At 43.6% G+C, this 20,707-nt stretch overlaps 1 protein-coding gene across 1 annotated transcript in view; it reads left to right on the top strand.

Annotated features, from left to right (window-relative positions):
- Positions 1–798: 798 nt before the first annotated feature.
- The window catches only part of LOC126458534 (serpin B6-like), a 79,686-nt gene continuing 59,777 nt past the window's right edge, over positions 799–20,707 (top strand). The window contains exon 1 of the mRNA XM_050095640.1: positions 799–870. The gene's annotated coding sequence lies outside the window, so the exon portion shown is untranslated. The remainder of the gene's footprint in view (positions 871–20,707) is intronic.

Here is a 20,707-nt window from a genome sequence, read left to right as displayed (position 1 = left end):
CCTACACTACGCTTGTCCGTCCTCTTTTAGAATACTGCTGCGCGGTGTGGGATCCTTACCAGGTAGGACTGACGGAGTACGTCGAAAAAGTTCAAAGAAGGGCAGCACGTTTAGTATTATCGCGAAATATGGGAGAGAGTGTTACAGAAATGATACATGATATGGGCTGGGAATCATTAAATGAAAGGCGTTTGTCGTTGCGACGGAATCTTCTCACGAAATTCCGATCAGCAACTTTCTCCTCCGAATGCGAAAATATTTTGTTGAGACCGACCTACATAGGGCGGAACGATCACCACGATAAAATAAGGGAAATCAGAGCTCGTACGGAAAGATATAGGTGTTCATTCTTTCCGCGTGCAATACGAGATTGGAATAATAGAGAATTGTGAAGGTGGTTCGATGAACCCTCTGCCAGGCACGTAAATGTGATTTGCAGAGTATCCATGTAGATGTAGATGTAGATGCTCTCTTTGGAGAAGCTGTTTGGTTATTATTACAGCACTGTGAAAGTAAGAAACACGATGAAGTGATACTGTGAAGCAAACAGTGTGTTACTCGAAAGACTGAAACACCTAGAGAGTTTGACACGGCTTGATCGCCAGCTTCATGTAAAACATGAAAGGCTACTTCATAACCCAAATGTATTTCGGTCGCTGACAATGCGTATGCGTCAATCGAAATGAATACTTTTCATGGTCTTGTAGCTTCGGCCTTGGCAGAGAACTCTGCTCGGGAAACGATGACGTCACGATTGCTGGCGTAAAACGGCAGAGCTATCTAGTGGGAGGATGCTTAAATACAGGAGCGCGGCGCAAAACGACGCAGTCCTGTTCCGCCGAGGCAGGTCAGCTGGAGTGGATACCACAGGTACGTACCACCACGTCTTGCTTCGTAAACGTAAGAATACAAACAAAACCCACGTTTCTCTTCACAGGGCACCCACAAGTATTCATTGTCAGTGATAAAATTTATTGTTGACAAACGAAACCGTCAGTCTGCGTTTCGACTCACCGCTCTGTCTAGCACAGTTGTACCGGTATGCGCCTACGAGTGCACACTAAGAGTGCTGGTCGGCCCGCTGGTCAAGGTGTGGCGGCTCCATTACAGATAGTACACTACGTGGTCAGAAGTATCCGGACACCTGGCTGAAAATGACTTACAAGTTCCAGGCGCCTTCCATCGATAATGCTGCAATTCAGTACGGTGTTGGCGCACCTTTAGCCTTAATAACAGCTTCCACCGGCATATACGTTCAGTCAGGTGCTGGAAGGATTATTGGTGAGTGGCAGCCCATTCTACACGGAGTGCTGCACTTTGGAGAGGTATCGATATCGGTCGGTCAGGCCTGGCACGAAGTCAGCGTTCCAAAAAATCCCAAAGGTATTCTATAGGGTTCAGGTCAGGGCTCTGTGCAGGCCAATCCATTGTTGTTGTTGTGGTCTTCAGTCCTGAGACTGGTTTGATGCAGCTCTCCATGCTACTCTATCCTGTGCAAGCTTCTTCATCTCCCAGTACCTACTGCAACCTACATCCTTCTGAATCTGCTTAGTGTATTGATCTCTTGGTCTCCCTCTACGATTTTTACCCTCCACGCTGCCCTCCAATGCTAAATTTGTGATCCCTTGATGCCTCAAAACATGTCCTACCAACCGATCCCTTCTTCTAGTCAAGTTGTGGCACAAACTTCTCTTCTCCCCAATCCTATTCAATACCTCCTCATTAGTTATGTGATCTACCCATCTAATCTTCAGCATTCTTCTGTAGCACCACATTTCGAAAGCTTCTATTCTCTTCTTGTCCATACTGGTTATCGTCCATGTTTCACTTCCATACATGGCTACACTCCATACAAATACTTTCAGAAACGACCTCCTGACACTTAAATCTATACTCGATGTTAACAAATTTCTCTTCTTCAGAAACGATTTCCTTGCCATTGCCAGTCTACATTTTATATCCTCTCTACTTCGACCATCATCAGTTATTTTACTCCCTAAATAGCAAAACTCCTTTACTACTTTAAGTGTCTCATTTCCTAATCTAATCCCCTCAGCATCACCCGATTTAATTTGACTACATTCCATTATCCTCGTTTTGCTTTTGTTGATGTTCATCTTATATCCTCCTTTCAAGCCACTGTCCATTCCGTTCAACAGCTCTTCCAAATCCTTTGCTGTCTCTGACAGAATTACAATGTCATCGGCGAACCTCAACGTTTTTACTTCTTCTCCATGAATTTTAATGGCTACTCCGAATTTTTCTTTTGTTTCCTTTACTGTTTGCTCAATATACAGATTGAATAACATCGGGGAGAGGCTACAATCCTGTCTCACTCCTTTCCCAACCACTGCTTCCCTTTCATGCCCCTCGACTCTTGTAACTGCCATCTGGTTTCTGTACAAATTGTAAATAGCCTTTCGCTCCCTGTATTTTACCCCTGCCACCTTCAGAATTTGAAAGAGAGTATTCCAGTTAACGTTGTCAAAAGCTTTCTCTAAGTCTACAAATGCTAGAAACGTAGGTTTGCCTTTTCTTAATCTTTCTTCTAAGATAAGTCGTAAGGTTAGTATTGCCTCACGTGTTCCAACATTTCTACGGAATCCAAACTGATCTTCCCCGAGGTCCGCTTCTACTAGTTTTTCCATTCGTCTGTAAAGAATTCGCGTTAGTATTTTGCAGCTGTGACTTATTAAACTGATAGTTCGGTAATTTTCACATCTGTCAACACCTGCTTTCTTTGGGATTGGAATTATTATATTGTTCTTGAAGTCTGTGGGTATTTCGCCTGTCTCATACATCTTGCTCACCAGATGGTAGAGTTTTGTCAGGACTGGCTCTCCCAAAGCCATGAGTAGTTCTAATGGAATGTTGTCTATTCCCGGGGCCTTGTTTCGACTCAGGTCTTTCAGTGCTCTGTCAAACTCTTCACGCAGTATCTTATCTCCAATTTCATCTTCGTCTACATCCTCTTCCATTTCCATAATATTGTCCTCAAGTACATCGCCAATCCATTACAGGGATGTTATTGTCGTGTAACCACTCCGCCACAGGCCGTGCGTTATGAACAGGTGCTCGATTGTGTTGAAAGATGCAACCGCCATCCCCGAAGTGCTCTTCAACAGTGGGAAGTAAGAAGATACTTCAAACACCAATGTAGGCCTCTGCTGTGATAGTGCCACGCAAAACAACAAGGGATGCAAGCCCCCTCCATGAAAAACACGACCACACCATAACACCACCGCCTCCGAATTTTACTGCTAGCACTACACATGCCGGCAGATGACGTTCACCGGCATTCACCATCTAACACCCTGCCATCAGATCGTCACATTGTACCGTGACTCGTCACTCCACACAACATTTTTCTACTGTTCCATCGTCCAGTGTTTACGCTCTTTACAACAAGCGAGGCGTCGTTTGGCATTTACCGGCATTTGGCATTCACCGGCGTGATGCATGGCTTATGAGCAGCCGGTCGACAATGAAATCCAAGTTTTCGCACGTCCTACCTAACTGTCATAGTACTTGCAGTGGATCCTGTTGCAGTTTGGAATTACTGTGTGATCTTCTGGACAGATGTCGTCCTATTACACATTATGATCCTATAACACTACTTCTCCGCTTGTTATACCGACATGCAGTTTACCTAGTGACAACAAGGTTTATTTTTGTCACAAGGCAGCCACGTATAACACTACAGCGGTAGTAAATTTGCCAAATGTGGCCTAAACTTGCAGTTAATGTTACCATCTGAGAGAAATTTAGAAATTTGACAGAGCTTATGTAACGGAAAATTGGAATCGAACATTAACTGTAGGTAGCTGTAGGTAGATGACAGAAAGAAATAATTTTGCAAGGAGCCACAGTAAGAGATTACTGTTAAATGAAATAGTTATACAGTCGCCAGCCTAATTAGGCATAACAATGTAAAAGCATTATTCATCAAGAACCTATTTTTACTACTTCAAGGCGAACTTTCATTAAATGCACTATGAAGTGCAATGAACACACCCAAATGGACAAATTACACAGTGGGTAGTAGTAGTTACCACTTTAGTAGTTAAGTAGTCACTAGATTTGCAAATGGGCCCTTCTCTTGTTTACTTTAATCATTACTTTCGTTTTTAACTAATATTGCTTAAACCTGCCCTTCACTAACGACACACTTCCCACGCCCGGGTTCCCGGGTTCGATTCCCGGCGGGGTCAGGGATTTTCTCTGCCTCGTGATGGCTGGGTGTTGTGTGCTGTCCTTAGGTTAGTTAGGTTTAAGTAGTTCTACGTTCTAGGGGACTGATGACCATAGATGTTAAGTCCCATAGTGCTCAGAGCCATTTGAACCATTTGAACCACTAACCAGACAAGCACATAATAATAGTCAAGTACAATTAATACACACATTCACTATACAGAAGCGAATAGGACACACAGTATACACACCTTCTATCTTTGTTTCTCAGTGATTACTTCAATAATCATTAGCCAGAAACTTACTAAGCTGATTTACTCTTTTTGTTATGATGTAAAAGAAATGTGATCCCACAAACTAGCCCTTTCATAGCAACAACAAAATTGTATACACTTTCAAATTTATGTGTCATTAAGGTAGGATTGGATTACTCTTTCAATTTTAGATCATTAAGTTTGCACTATTTTAACAGTCTTCACCCAGACAATAACCTATACAAAACAGAGACAATTTCCAGTAAAATTTTACGTCAAACAACCTCTAGACAAAATCTTTATAGTACCACTTGTGAAACTGTAAACATTACTACTCTCTTTTCCAAGTAATATTCTTTCCCAAACTGAATTTTAAGTTCATTTTCTAGTTAAGTTTCAAAACATTCAAACATGCACACTCACTGTTACAAGTATGAGAGACAAGTAATTCTTGCCCAGCACGTTAAGTGTACTGGCATAAAACTTTGTCAAAAAAATGCACCATAGAATTGTTAATGCTTTTTATGTAAAAGACATTCTCGCATTTCATTACTTATCGGAGAGGATCCTTCTTGGAAAAGTGCATAGGACGGACACTTTGTTCAAACACATTTTTGTACATTAGGATTATATTTCCATAGAACCAAACACAACATTACTGGTTCACACATTAATACATTTCTGACCTTTCGTGAGTGTGACGAAGTGGTTGCGAAATCGAGGTGGCGAGTATGTGGCGACTGTGTGGTCTTTCCATTGGCAAATAATAAGCTCTATTTACCTCTTCTTGGCGTTGTTAATAATAATTTTAGAGCTTTTCCCAAATCGAGAGCACCATTTTACTGCCGCAAATTAAATCCGATGCCATTCCATTCCACCTGCAATACTATAAGCCTCACTCGGCACCTGCGCTGTTCGCTCGTCAGTTACTTGCTGTCGACTGCCCACTGTGCTCTCTCGTTTGGCGTCCAAACGAGCGCCACATCCACCTTTTTCTAGCGCGCCAACTCGCTTTTGTTGCAAAGGTGAACTACATTGGGTTTTTCTATATATAATGCAAAGTCTCTATGTATGAACCAGTTACAATGTAGTTACCAACAAACATATTATAAAAAATCTCGTCATTAAAGCATATTAAGAAGTCAACACAAATAAACATAATTAAATGCTACTCTCCTCCAAATAGTACAAAGAACTTGACTTGCAAAGAGTAAACATGTCACAAAGCCTTTACATCTCTTTAAAGTAGATCAGAGACATTACATAGTAAAGAATATATGCTTTGTATTACTCATAATAAATCAATACAAATTATTTACAGTATTAAGCTGTGGTGTTACAACCCTCTTCAACTGTCGGCGGTCTCTGTCAGTCAACAGACGAGGTCGGCCTGTGCGCTTTTGTGCTGTATGTGCCCCTTCTCGTTTCCACTTCACTATCACATCGGAAACAGTGCACCTAGGGATGTTTAGTAGTGTAGAAATCTCGCATACAGACGTATGAAACAATTGACACCCAATCACCTGACCACATTCGAAGTCCTTGTGTTCCGCGGAGCGTCGCATTCTGCTCTCTCACGATGTCTAATGACTACTGACGTCGCTGATGTGGAGTACCTGGCAGCAGGTGGCAGCACAGTGCACCTGATATGAAAAACGTATGTTTCTTGGGGTGTCCGGATACTTTTGATCACATAGTGTATGTACCGCGCGCTCCGATAATTCTGCAGTCTTTCTCACACGATTTTATGGGACCCGTTCAGTGAAACAAATTGAGTTTTGCGTTACTTACAGAATTATATGTCAGCTTCTTGGCGAAGTGACGACCATTTCATTAATAGTCATACTTACTATGGTACAGGGGTTGGACAAAATAAGTAAACATCGCGAGAAATGCATGCTTGAACATAAATGCAGGAGCTAGCCAATAATGCAGGTTGCGCTGCTGTATTTGACCACAAACGGCATCTTTAGAATGTCTTCAATAGGTTGAAGTGTCAGTTGTGTTCAGAACAGCGTTCTGTGTAGCTGTGAGTATGTTATGCCGGAGGTAACTGAATTCTAAAGTGGACAAATTGTTTGCGCTCGTGTGGTATGTGCTTCCGTAACCAAGGCAGCCGAAGGGCTTGGTGTTTCAAGAGGCACCGTATGGCAGATTTATGCCGCATACAGGGGAAGCGGAAAAACATCATCCGCTAAGTCACAACGCCGAGGGAAGTGTGCGGTGAACGATCACGACGGACAATCATTGATGAGGAGGTTTGTGTGGAAAAGTAATAGGACGACAGCTACAGAAGTCACTGCGGAATTGAATGCCACAATCAAAACGACACAAAGGTAGTTCCAGAAATAGGGAATTACAGGGCGAGCTGGAATACTTGAGCTACTCACCAGTTATACAAATGCCCGTATCGTAAATACGATGTGGGCTTCCACTTACGAAGTAGGGAAGCGCAGCAAATGCTTGACATCACATGGCGAGGAGACCAACTGAAACATTGCCCAACACCAGTCTACCTAGGTGTCACACTGGACAGGGTTCTAACGTACAGGCAGCAATGCCTAAACGTGAAACAGAAAGTCACTGCTCGCAAAGGGATACTTAAGAATCATATTGGCAGCAACTGGGCAGCCAACCCACAGCTCCTAAGGACTTCTGCACTTGCGCTTTGTGTATCAGCCGCTGAGTATGCTGCTCCAGTGTGGAACGCTTCAGCTCGTGCTGAGCAAGTCGATATTGCGTTCAACGATACTGCAAGGATCGTCCAAGGATGCCTGACGCCAGCACCAGCGCAGAAATTGTATCCGATTGTTGGAACAGCCCCACCCAACATCCGGAGGGCCACAGCTGCAGACAGTGAGAGAACAAAGCAGGAGAATGACGTCGACATAATCTGTATGGTCATCAGGCAGCAAGATCACGCCTTAAATTCCGCAGGAGTTTCCTTGGTAGGACTGCGCCACTGGAGGGAGCACCAGAGGCAATTCGTCTTGCGACACGGAAGAGCCCACTGCCCGTAGACGTCTCACCAAAACAAGAACTAGCTCCCCTGGCGCAAGCCTATAATACCCTGTTTGGAGGTCCCTCAAGCGCCTAAGAGTGGGCGTCCCCCGATGCAAGACCAACCTGAAGAAATGGGGAATCCTTCCAGTGAGCGCAGACACCTCTTGCGACTGCGGGGCTGAAAAAGAAAGATCCAAGCCACCTACTTGTATGCGCCCTCCTGGACAACCCGTACACAATACAAGATGTTTACGAAGGAAATGACAAAGCTATCGCAGCTGCTATTTTTTGGAAATGCTGACCCGACACGGAAATGAATGATAAATAAGGTGTGCCAACTCATAAAACCAGGACTATGAAGCAATAGAAGTACGTCATTTGGGCGAATTACTCTTGTTTCACAATGTTTCCCACTTCCCACCAAGTTTAAACTACAAGAATGCACATGGCGGTCATTAAGTGATGATCTGGGTAGACATAGAACTCCATAGCTACTCTGCCAGGTCGTATCAGTGCCAATGATATGTGACCATTCTGCCTGATCGAGACGATCGTGTGGTACATTATTCGTTCCCAATGGTGAGCTGCGATCCAAATAGTTCACTCTGGCTTCATAGCTGGCACGCTCGATCGGAACTTAGTGCGCTGAAAAAATCGATTTTCTCAAGACTGTAGATGGAGACCTCCACCGAAATCTAGAGAATAATTCAATATGTTAACTAAATTCGATGATGTAATATACACGAAACGCAAAATCATAGCGACCTCTATTTTTCACTGCCATATTTTCGATTATCGCGCATTGCCTTACTTAAATGTGAACTATCACGATAGCTATGACAATGAAAGAAATAATGGTCACTTTCGAATGTAGTTGACGTACAGGACCGGGGTATCTATCCCGGGCGGGGGTTTCAGGGGGCACCAAATTCATATTCTTCAATAGAAAATCCTTGTTTGGCAAAGAGTGTAGCATCCAGTGCACGTTGGTCTATCGATTATTCATATGATTCTGAAACGCAGTCCTGTTGCTTTTGAACATTTTTGATCACATTCTAAGTATATATCTGAACGAATCATAAGCTTATTTCTGAGTGCGTTCATTGTATACGGAACTTCTCTGCCAGGGGAATCCCCGTCGCATCCAGAAATAAAAAACTTTCCCGCAGATAAAAGTGGACCTTCTACACGAGCTGGGCCGAATAAACTCGAACGTGTGAATGCCAGTCGTTGTTTGTTTACGTGGTTGATTGGGTGTACGAATGATCAACGTCGCTATAATTATTAGCGAAATCCACAGATTCAGACCACCAGAGTGGAAATAAACGACTAACAAGAATAACAGGTAAGATGGATTACGTATTATTTTCTCGATGTATCCAAGAAAAATAAATTTTGAAATAAATTTTTTGCACCATCACTACACTACTCAGGGCCAATCGTACAATTCCCGGTTAGCGGCCGCTTAAGATCTGTTTTCGGAATAGCGCGGAAAACGCATTGTACGAACATGTGTTAACACCTAACCGTAGAATAAATGCGGGATAACTTAAACCGGTGATTCTGGCAGGGTTAGTGAAATTAAACGGGGACCAAGTTTACACAATAACAGGAATAGATACAGAATTAATGATGACAAGATTTTTAGAACGAGGAAGGATAAGAAACTGGAACATCACACAGATTATATGGGAGAACATGACGATTCCAAATTTATATAAAAATTTCGTACTACTACTTTTCGGTCTCATGCTCCAGAAACTGCGGCATATTAATCAAATGTGAAACTGTTTACTAACATAAAACATTTTTATCAGGTTGCCCTCCATGGGGTGGGTGCACGCAACGACTGTGGTTATATTGGGTTAGACAGAGCAGCAATCAGTCGTAGAATTAGGTTGCTTTAATACGACATTTATGGTCACAACGAAGATCAGATTTCGGCCTGTGTCAGGTCATTATCAATGCAGTGCGGAATTGCAGCTGTTGTTCGTGCTCAGGTGAATGCTTACACAGTTCAACCATTATTGTACATTAATTCACTTGAGCACGAACAACTGCTACAATTCCGCACTGCATTGATAATGACCTGACACAGGTCGAAATCTGATCTGCGTTGTGACCATAAATGTCATATTAAAGCAACCTAATTCTACGACTGATTGCTGCTCTATCTAACCCAATAAAACATTTTGCTTGTACTAGGCCTAACAGGCATTTGATATTAGTACTTCGTGACTTATGTTGTGTCGTGTTATTTATGTAAATGAGGTAAATTTCGTTTTATCTTGGAGGCAGTGACAAAATAGACGTCATGCAATGGAGAAACGACATCAGTCTTGCGTACTATTTATTAACAGCATTTTCAGTATGAGAAAACGACATTTTGATTTTTCTTGTAGCAAAACGTTTGACGAACTTTAATGAGGTAGTAGATTCTTTCGCAGAAGGGAAAGCACGCCGAGTAAAGCTGTAGCAAGATTAGAGAGAAAAAATGCTGGGACCTAAGAATTCAAGAAATGTGTACTGTCTCGCTTGTCTCTTGTCTTTACTGATTTTATGTTTACTATATTTAACTTTACGTCACACAAAACAGAAAATTATTAGCTAATAGGCAAGAAAGAATGCAAATTTTCTGAAGAGTTCTTATTCTCCCGGTTACAAATAATCCCACTCAGTATTAATTGTGAGGTTTGATTGAAGAGGGGTAGGATGTTAAAACGGCCGACTGTGAGCAGGAGAGTCACGACAGCACATTTTAATTTCCATTGTCCCGAATTTACGTTCGATGGCGTCCATTACAAAATATATACATTTGAATTCCAGAGAGTGAAATACAGTGAGGTGCGATAAAATAATGCTGTACGAGGAGCCGTGGCACGCCAGTTTTTTTAAAAATTTTGACGTCTTATCTCAAACGCTTGAGGTGGAGGGAGAGCGGGGTGCTACTATCAGGCTTTTTCCCCGGTTCTGAAATATCTTAGATCTGGGGCTGCTGACGTATAGATCTATAAGGTATGAAAAAATCAAATTTATTCACCAAACAGATATGGAAAATTGTTTGAGAAAATTTCTTCAGGGCGGTGTGTCACCCACCAGCGGCACTGACGCTGGCAAAGTATGTCTCATACAGTCGTGCTCGGAGCCTACTGCGTGTCCGCGCCAATCGGTACCGTTGCTGTTGCATGCTGCCCCGTTAAATAACAAGGGGACATTATAGGCTTAGGTTCAAGCTGCCTCACACTTACCTCCACTACGCAGGTAACCCATTTTCTTTCTGCGTGCACCCTACGGCAGTATTGTTGCCTAGAGGACCACGAAGGGGTAGATTGTCTCCGAGCACGTTTTCCTTTCTTCGTGTGTGAATGTTGTGTTGTAAGTGAGTGGTGAATTCGTGAATAATACTATGTTTACGCTGTTCGTAATGATAGAGAACGGAGATGGCAAACCCAGTGCCAGAAAACAGCCTATTCCTGCCGCATAGCACCTTGGAGGACGCAACATTAACACACTCATCCACTGGAAGGATCACAGACAGCACTTTCAGAGTACCTTATTTGATGTCGGTGTGATTTTTCATTTCATTGACGACCTTTCAATTCTTGTTCCACATTCACTGAGGAATATACATCGTTGAGACTCATTAAGGTGACCATCTGTCAAACGCCTGAACAATCACTTTTTGCAGGCGGGTCGCTGTTAGATCTGCAGGAAGAGTCTACATCTACATCTATATCTACAGCTACATGATTACTCTGCAATTCACATTTAAGTGCTTGGCAGAGGGTTCATCGAAGCACAATCATACTATCTCTCTACCATTCCACTCCCGAACAGCGTGCGGGAAAAACGAACGCCTAAACTTTTCTGTTCGAGTTCTGATTTCTCTTATTTTATTTTCATGATCTTTCCTACCTATGTAGTTTGGGCTCAACAAAATATTTTTGTATTAGGAAGAGAAAGTTGGTGACTGAAATTTCGTAAACAGATATCGCCGCGACGAATAACGTCTTTGCTTTAATGACTTCCATCCCAACCCGCGTATCATTTCTGCCACACTCTCTCCCCTATTACGTGATAATACAAAACGAGCTGCCCTTTTTTGCACCCTTTCGATGTCCTCCGTCAATCCCACCTGGTAAGGATCCCACACCGCACAGCAATATTCTAACAGAGGACGAACGAGTGTAGTGTAAGCTGTCTCTTTAGTGGACTTGTTGCATCTTCTAAGTGTCCTCCCAATGAAACGCAACCTTTGACTCGCCTTCCCCACTGTATTATCTATGTGGTCTTTCCAACTGAAGTTGTTCGTGATTTTAACACCAAGTACTTAGTTGAATTGACAGCCTTGAGAATTGTACTATTGATCGAGTAATCGAATTCCAACGGATTTCTTTTGGAACTCATGTGGATCACCTCACACTTTTCGTTATTTAGCGTCAACTGCCACCTGCCACACCATACAGCAATCTTTTCTAAATCGCTTTGTAACTGATACTGGTCTTCGGATGACCTTACTAGACGGTAAATTACAGCATCATTACAAACTAAGAGAACTGCTCAGATTGTCACCCAGGTCATTTATATAGATCAGGAACAGCAGAGGTCCCAGGACGCTTCCCCGGGGAACATCTGATATCACTTCAGTTTTACTAGATGATTTGCCGTCTATTACTACGAACTGCGACCTTCCTGACAGGAAATCACGAATCCAGTCGCACAACTGAGACGATACCCCATAGGCCCGAGCTTGATTAGAAGTCGCTTGTGAGGAACGGTGTCAAAAGCTGTCCGGAAATCCAGAAAGACGGAATCAACTTGAGATCCCCTGTCGATAGCGGCCATTACTTCGTGCGAATAAAGAGCTAGCTGCGTTGCACAAGAACGATGTTTTCTGAAACCATGCTGATTACGCATCAATAGATAGTTCCCTTCGAGGTGATTCATAATGTCTGAATACATTATATGCTCCAAAACCCTACTGCAAACCGACGTCAATGATATAGGTCTGTAGTTCGATGGATTACTCCTACTACTCTTCTTAAACACTGGTGCGAGCTGCGCAATTTTCCAATCTGTAGGTACAGAACTATCAGTGAGCGAACGGTTGTATATATTTGCTAAGTAGGGAGCTATTGTATCAGCGTAATCTGAAAGGAACCTAATCGGTATACAATCTGGACCTGAAGACTTGCCCGTATCAAGCGATTTGCCCTAAGGCATCTACTTCTAAGAAACTCATGCTAGCAGCTGTTCGTGTTTCAAATTCTGGAATATTCCATTCGTCTTCCCTGGTGAAGGAATTTCGGAAAACTGCGTTCGATAACTCCGCTTTAGCGGCACAGTCGTCGGTAACAGTACCATCGGCACTGCGCAGCGAAGGTATTGACTGCGTCTTGCCGCTTGTGTACTTTACATACGACCAGAATTTCTTCGGATTTTCTACCAAATTTCGAGACAATGTTTCGTTGTGGAACCTATTAAAGGCATCTCGCATTGAAGTCCGTACCAAATTTCGCGCGTCTGCAAATTTTAGCCAATCTTCGGGATTTCGGGTTCTTCTGAACTTCGCATGCTTTTTCCGTTGCCTCTGCAACAGCGTTCGGACCTGTTTTGTGTACCATGGGGGATCAGTTCCCTCCCTTACCAACTTATGAGGTATGAATTTCTCAATTGCTGTTGCTACTATATCTTTGAATTTGAGCCACATCTCGTCTACATTTGCATAGTCAGTTCGGAAGGAATGGTGATTGTCTCTTAGGAAGGCTTCTAGTGACAGTTTATCCGCTTTTTTTAATAAAATTATTTTGTGTTTGTTTCTGGTGGATTTGGAAGAAACGGTATTGAGCCTAACTACAACGACCTTGTGATCACTAATCCCTGTGTCAGTCATGATGCTCTCTATTAGCTCTGGATTGTTTGTGGCTAAGAGGTCAAGTGTTTTTTCGCAACCATTTACAATTCGCGTGGGTTCGTGGACTAACTGCTCGAAATAATTTTCGAAGAAAGCATTTAGGACAATCTCGGAAGATGTTTTCTGCCTACCACCGGTTTTGAACAAGTATTTTTGCCAACATATCGAGGGAAGGTTGACGTCCCCACCAACTATAACCGTATAAGTGGGGTATTTATTTGTTACGAGACTCAAATTTTCTCTGAACTGTTCAGCAACTGTATCATCGGAGTCTGGGGGTTGGTAGAAGGAGCCAATTATTAACTTAGTTTGGCTGTTACGTATAACCTCCACCCATACCAATTCGCACGGAGTATCTGCTTCGACTTCACTACAAGATAAACCCCTTCTGACAGTCACAAACGCTCCACCACCAATTCTGCCTAATCTATCTTTCCTGAACACCGTCTGAGACTTCGTAAAAATTTCTGCAGAACTTATTTCAGGCTTTAGCCAGCTTTTTGTACCTATAACGATTTAAGATTCTGTGCTTTCTATTAGCGCTTGAATCTCAGGGACTTTCCTAGCACAACTACAACAATTTACAACTACAATTCCGACTGTTCCTTGATCCAAGCACGTCCTGTATTTGCCATGCACCCCTTGAGATTGCAGCCCACCCCGTAATTTCCCGAGGCCTTCTAACCTAAAAAACCGCCCAGTCCACGCCACACAGCCTCCGCTACCCGTGTAGCCGCCAGCTCAGTGTAGTGAACTCGTGACCTATTCAGCAGAACCCGAAACCCCACCACCCTATGGCGCAAGTCAAGGAATCTGCAGCCAACACGGTCGCAAAACCGTCTGAGCCTCTGATTCAGACCCTCCACCTGGCTCTGCACCAAAGGTCCGCAGTCGGTTCTGTCAATGATTCTGCAGATGGTGAGCTCTGCCTTCATCTCGTAAGCAAGACCGGCAGCCTTCACCAAATCAGATAGCCGCTGGAATCCAGAGAGAATTTCCTCAGATCCAAAGTGACACACGTCATTAGTGCCGACATGTGTCACCACCTGCAGCTGGCTGCACCCTGTGCTCTTCATGGCATCCGGAAGGACCCTTTCCACATCAGGAATGACTCCACCCGGAATGCACACGGAGTGCACACTGAATTTCTTCCCCACCTTAGCCGCCATATCCCTAAGGGGCCCCATTACGCGCCTAACATTGGAGCTCCCAACTACCAATAAGCCCACCCTCTGCGATTGCCCAGACCTTGAAGGCTGAGAATCATCCTCTGAAACAGGACAGGCAGCTGCATCTGGCTCAGCCAGAGACAGTACCTGAAACCTGTTTGTCAGACACACCAGGGAGGCTTTCTGATCAGCCTCCAGGGACGTCTTTCGCTGCCTGCCACGCCTTGGAACGACCTCCCAATCAACCACAGGTGAGGTCTCATCCCCACTGCGGGCAGCAACCAGGCAACCACAGCGGCAGACCGATCTTGGGACAGACGGGACGAGGTTGTCATCCCCGTGATACCGAAGTCCAGCTCCCCACAGTGGTGCCCATTGGCAACAGCCTCAAGCTGCGCGACCGAAGTCAGCGCCGCCTGCAGCTGTGAGCGAAGGGATGCCAACTCAGCCCTCATCCGAACACAGCAATCACAGTCCCTGTCCATTCTAATCGATGTTGAACAACAGTTACTGAAACACGAGTCCGCGCCTAGATAACACAAGGGAAACACGCAAAGAATGTATGAACTAGCCTGTACAAATGCCTAACGACTGTGCTACAATCTGCCTGAATTTACGATTACAGTAACTAAACTCGAAATTACACCTCCTATACGAAACTCAAATTCAATTTAAGTAAGAATCTACGAAGTGTGAGGTTCAGGAAGGTAGCGACAGGGATGTGGAGCCATTCTGACTAAAGTGCCATCACCAGTTGCGCTAGGTTCCTCGGCTGAGTATCCACGGTGCCAAAGGGTAGATCGAGGTGATCTCACAATTCTCGATTAGGTTTAAATGCAGGGAGTGTGGTAGCCAGGGGAGTACAATAAAGTCAGCCAGATGTTCTGCAAACCATGCACCTACAGTGTGAGCTGTGTGATGCTATCGCACAGAGGAAAAACTTCATGTAGCGGTGGTCGTGGTTCCCAAGGTAGATGCATACATGTTTGGATCCATTGTGCCTGTCATAATGATAAGATCACCCAGGAATGCCAGAAAAACATTCCCCAGACCATAGCGCTCCGCTACTGGTTGCAGTGTATTTGCTTCGAGACGTTTCGCATCGTGCACGCCGACGGCCATCTGTTCGATGGATCTGAAAAGATCACTTGTCGCCAGTCACTGTGGCACTGACTTGAAAATTCCAGCCTTTCTGACCGATGGACAGCAGTTACCATGGGTGCTTGAACAAGGCACCAACTGCGGAGGCCCATAGGCAGCAACGTTCGCTGAACGGCCATTGAAGAGATATAGTTGGTAGCCCCTTGGTTCATCTGAGCGGTCAGTAGCACACCTATCCGCCCGTACACGTGTCCCCTGTGGCCCGTAGTTCACCTCGGTGGCCCCTGCGCCGGTTATGGATAACGCCATTTTCCCCTGCACGGTGTACTGTAACGATGGCGGCACGCGAGCGGTCTACAAACTTAACTTCCACCCTTGGCCTGGAGGCCAATGATCATGCCGTTGTGGATGGCAGATAAATCGCCCCGTTTCCGCATTACCACAACCACTGCACTGTTTTCCGCGTACCGCATGTGACCTTTATATATGCGCCACTGTCAGTGCTGCCACATACCACCTGTGAGTGGTTGTTGTACCTTGACGACGAGCATAGTCGGTTGTCACATTAATGAGTCTGGACCGCGTATGTAGAAAGAAAAAACTAGTAGGAAACCTGTCAGCCAGCAGAGTGCCTTTTTAGGAACGTTCTACCGAAGTGGAATGAATTAAGCAGACAGTCACGTTTTTTTTTTTTTTACTGAAGTTAATAGAGGTTCCTGGTTTTCGTCCTTTTACAACTTGATTAATACAAGTATATATTTTGTTGACTGAATTACGAGTGTTGCTACCATTTCATGCAAAATAAGAGTTTCGTAGGCAATGTCTGGAACATGTAACAACAGAACAGACTGTCTCGTGTAGGGAGACACATCCTCCAGCACAGAAAACTAGCAGTCTTGATAACAGGACTATGGTCTAATGAGACTGCAGGTCTTAGTTCTGTTGTACTGCTGCTCGCGTTGGTCGAGGTTCTACGACAGTAATGTTAATAGTGAACCCAAAATATTTCAGTGTTCCCGATCGACTGCCGCCCGAGAGGACAGCCATATTATTCGCTCGGTCGTACAGGATTGTACAGTGATGTCACGTACCATGACTCAGGAAACTGATATGTTTGTTGCAAATCAATGACAGCGCAACAACTTCTAGAGCAGCACCAATTGCCAGGACGGTGACCATTGTCCCTCGACATTGAAGCAGAGATAGGCAACCTGACATTGGTGTGACCATTGTCAATGCTGCATACAGAGTGGCAGTGCATCCTCTTTCACACTACACTTGGTTCGCTGTACAGAATCACAATGGACGTATCTAAGTTTGAAGCCACTGAGGAGACTGAAGTTGCCAAATTTCATTTAAAATTGTCATATAGGACCAGCATTGGACTTGGTGGTATGGGATGGGAAAGTATCAGGTAGACAACTTGGTCACCTCTGATTCACGTAATCAATTTTGATAGTGGACATTACATTTCTGGCTTCTTAAAATCCGTGTTTGTGCCCTGTCTTAGAGATCTCAGTGCCGGCCGCTGTGGTCGAGCTATTCTAGGCGCTTCACTCTGGAACCGCGCGACCGCTACGGTCGCAGGTTCGAATCCTGCCTCGGGCATGGATGTGTGTGATGTCCTTAGGTTAGTTGGGTTTAAGTAGTTCTAAGTTCTAGGAGACTGATGACCTCAGATGTTAAGTCCCATAGTGCTCAGAGCCATTTGAACCATTTGAGAGATCTCAGTGAAATTAACTTTCAACGAGAGAAAGCAAGACTGCTAGTTTTCTGTGCTGTCCTGACCTACCTCAATACAGAGAGCATTCGACTGCTTCCCTGACCAGATCTCTCAACCACTGAAAACATCTGGTCAAAGGCCACTGAGAGACTGGCACACCAACCCCTGTATTTGTAGAGCCCTGACATAGAGCTGAAGCAGTATAGAGGGTGATTCAGAATTCCTATTAGAGGCTTCTGGGGGTTGTAGATGAAGTTTTGATGAGGAACCCCTGTCTGGAACTGTCCCGTTTGGATATAAAATAAGTTTGAAGATCGGATCAATATTAAATCTCCCATTTCGTGGTATGTACGCAAGCTGCAAAAAGTGAGCCATCTTCAGTCCCTATTGTAATTATGACATCACGTAACGCCTTCGTCCGACTACACTGGCTGCGAGGAACTGGTATGGTCGAAACTAGTAGGTTTTGCTGTGGTGCTCCATGGACACACTGCACTCTCGAATTTCGACGTCCTTCGTCTCGTAGAACAGAACATGAGGACGAGTACCCGAAACCTTACCCATGCCCTATCCTACAGCACTCCTCTGCTATATTTGTACCCTGAAGTGGGACATTTGCAAGTGATACGTTCTTCAAACTCTTTTTTTAGCAAACGGTACCTTCCGGATGTGCATTCCTTATCGAAACTTCATCTACAAACTCTCCTTTAGAACACCTGGAAAACTGTAATAGAAATTTTGAAACATTCTGTGTCATCCAAGCTCAGTTCGGCTCTATCCGCAGTTACGTTAGAGACATACTCGCTGCCAGAGGTTACTGCCCTGTGAACTAAATCTGAAACCTTGATACCCACAAACTACTTACAGGATGGTCGTATGTTTACCCTTACTGTACTGTATACTGCGACGTTACCTAACGGTTTTCTGCTGAGGAGGTGCTCTCTCAACAGCAACGCCTCTAAGCAAACCAGTTGCTGCTTTATCTAATGTTGCTTGCACATTAGGTAACTGGACTATACACAGCTGTATTTAATAGGAATAGCTCGATGTAGAACAGGGTCGTGCAGTCCCTGTTTTCATACCCAGCAGCTAAGTCGCTGCAAATTATAATCTGTAGCTGTGGTCGTGTAGTCAAATAGTCTATGCATTTGATAAAATAACGAAGTAATAAGATACACAGGAATATGAATTAAACGATAAATGAATAATTAATAAAAAGGTTTCTACTTTACCATTTGATACCAGAGAATTATGTAGAACAATGTTTATTCCAGAAGGTAAATCTGAAAAACGGTGGGACCGAGTGGGGTAGTTAGCACACTGGACTCACGTTCGGGAGCGAGTCGGTTCAAACCTGTGCCCAGTCTTCGTGATTTAGGTTTTCCATAATTTTCATACATTTCTTAAGGCAAATGCCAGGATGGTTCCTTCGAATGGACACAACCGCTTCTTTCTCTATCCTTCCCTAATCCGAGCTTGTGCTCCATCGCTACTGACTACATTGTCGACAGCACATTAAATACTAATCTCCTCCTCCGCAAAGTGGTCCTACGACAGCAATTATAACAAAGACAGCAAATAACCTTATTAAATGCAATAAAATTGCTTTGCGAGCGTTACAATAATTGTAGCAAAATCCCCAAGCTAAATAATTATCCAAGATATGTGAAAATTAGGACCATTTTGTGATCAAAATACACGAAATATTTACCAGCTCAGAATAGTTCAGAGTTCATCATGATTTACATATCAACACATGTGATAAAGAATAGAAACTCATACTCTGTGTATTCTTAATTCTGTAACAGAATTAGAAAAAGTTTATCATGGCAACTATTTACCACCCAGGATGAACACCTACACGACCGAATCTCACACACTACCACAGGCAAGTTTGCCTTGTTCCAGAATAGCTTCCTTGAGTACACCTCCCAAAAGAGAGTCTCTCTCCACTTTACTGCCATGGTGTTCCGCCACTGCCTGCTTCTCCATTGGCTGAAGGCCATCCCCTATAAAAATATATCGTCCTAAAGTTGTAAAGATATGATTTGACTCAATCTGACCAGTTTACAAACTGCACTAATATACTGCAACAATATTTAAATAAAAGAATTTTTATAAACATTCAGTCACACTCTGATCATTTACAGTAAAAATAAATGATAGTTTCTTCATAAATAAGTAAACCATCAGTCTTGCTCCAATGCACTCACATCAAATGATAACGAACTGCCCTTAAATATTGTTTAAACGATGATTTACATGTGCTTGATATTAGCGTCTTTTGGCAGTCTTTACAGTAATGGTGTCAGCCAACACAAGCGATTGATCACACCTTACATTAGCATGATTTTGTATTAGCAACTGCAATCAATAATTAAATGAATATCTGGCAAAAATAGTAAAATATTGTTTACATAACATCACAAATGTGACAAGAAAAATGGTTCAAATGGCTCTGAGCACTATGGGACTTAACATCTCTGGTCATCAGTCCCCTAGAACTTAGAACTACTTAAACCTAACTAACCTAAGGACATCACACACATCCACGCCCGAGGCAGGATTCGAACCTGCGACCGTAGCAGTCGCGCGGTTCCGGACTGAGCGCCTGAACCGCTAGACCACCGCGGCCGGCATGTGACAAGAGAAGAAGTATTCATGCTGTAGTAATTTTCTGTGTAACGAAAAAGATATAAAAGACGTCGTGAACCAATAAATAGAATAGATACAGGAAAGCAGCTTTCAAGGACGTTAGCCATAGTGAAATGCTATCATCTGAGGTATCGTTTGATGAAATTGCATGAAATCTTTAGACGTACTTTATGCGAAAATGTTTAACACTGTGAAATATTAATTTCTGTAGCTTTAGATATACTGAAAATATTGCTGTATCACTGGATGCATATTTTTTTTCTTAGATTGCAGATATATCCAGATTTGCTTTCTTTTTTGACTGTGATTTACTGTCGAATTTCTAAGGCTGTAAGAAGCCATCTTTAAGCCTGTCTGACGCCCTGCCACTGCTTGTGCATCGTCTCTTCTTCTAAGAGCGCGACCGCAGTCCAAATTCCCTGTGTCGGGATTTAATCGCTGACACCTTTGACCCTGGGTCTGCTTGCAGCAGTCGCTTTGAGTCGGCCGGGCCGAGCTCTGAGCCCTGGGCCCGCTAGTTCAGCCATACAAACAAATTCATCTCATTTCATATTAATTTCAGGCGGCCGAATAGCTCGCCTACATACGCGTAACGTGACAATACTCACAATAGTTACAATTTCGTTATTTTCTATACTTACTGGTGTTGGAATTTTAATTACACTGTAGGGCAATTTATTATCAGTCGTACACAACT

This window comes from Schistocerca serialis, chromosome 2, assembly GCF_023864345.2.
Source record: "Schistocerca serialis cubense isolate TAMUIC-IGC-003099 chromosome 2, iqSchSeri2.2, whole genome shotgun sequence".
NCBI classification, from domain to species: Eukaryota; Metazoa; Arthropoda; class Insecta; order Orthoptera; family Acrididae; genus Schistocerca; species Schistocerca serialis.
Note: the sequence above shows the minus strand (reverse complement) of the source record. Positions and strands in the feature narration are given on the sequence as shown.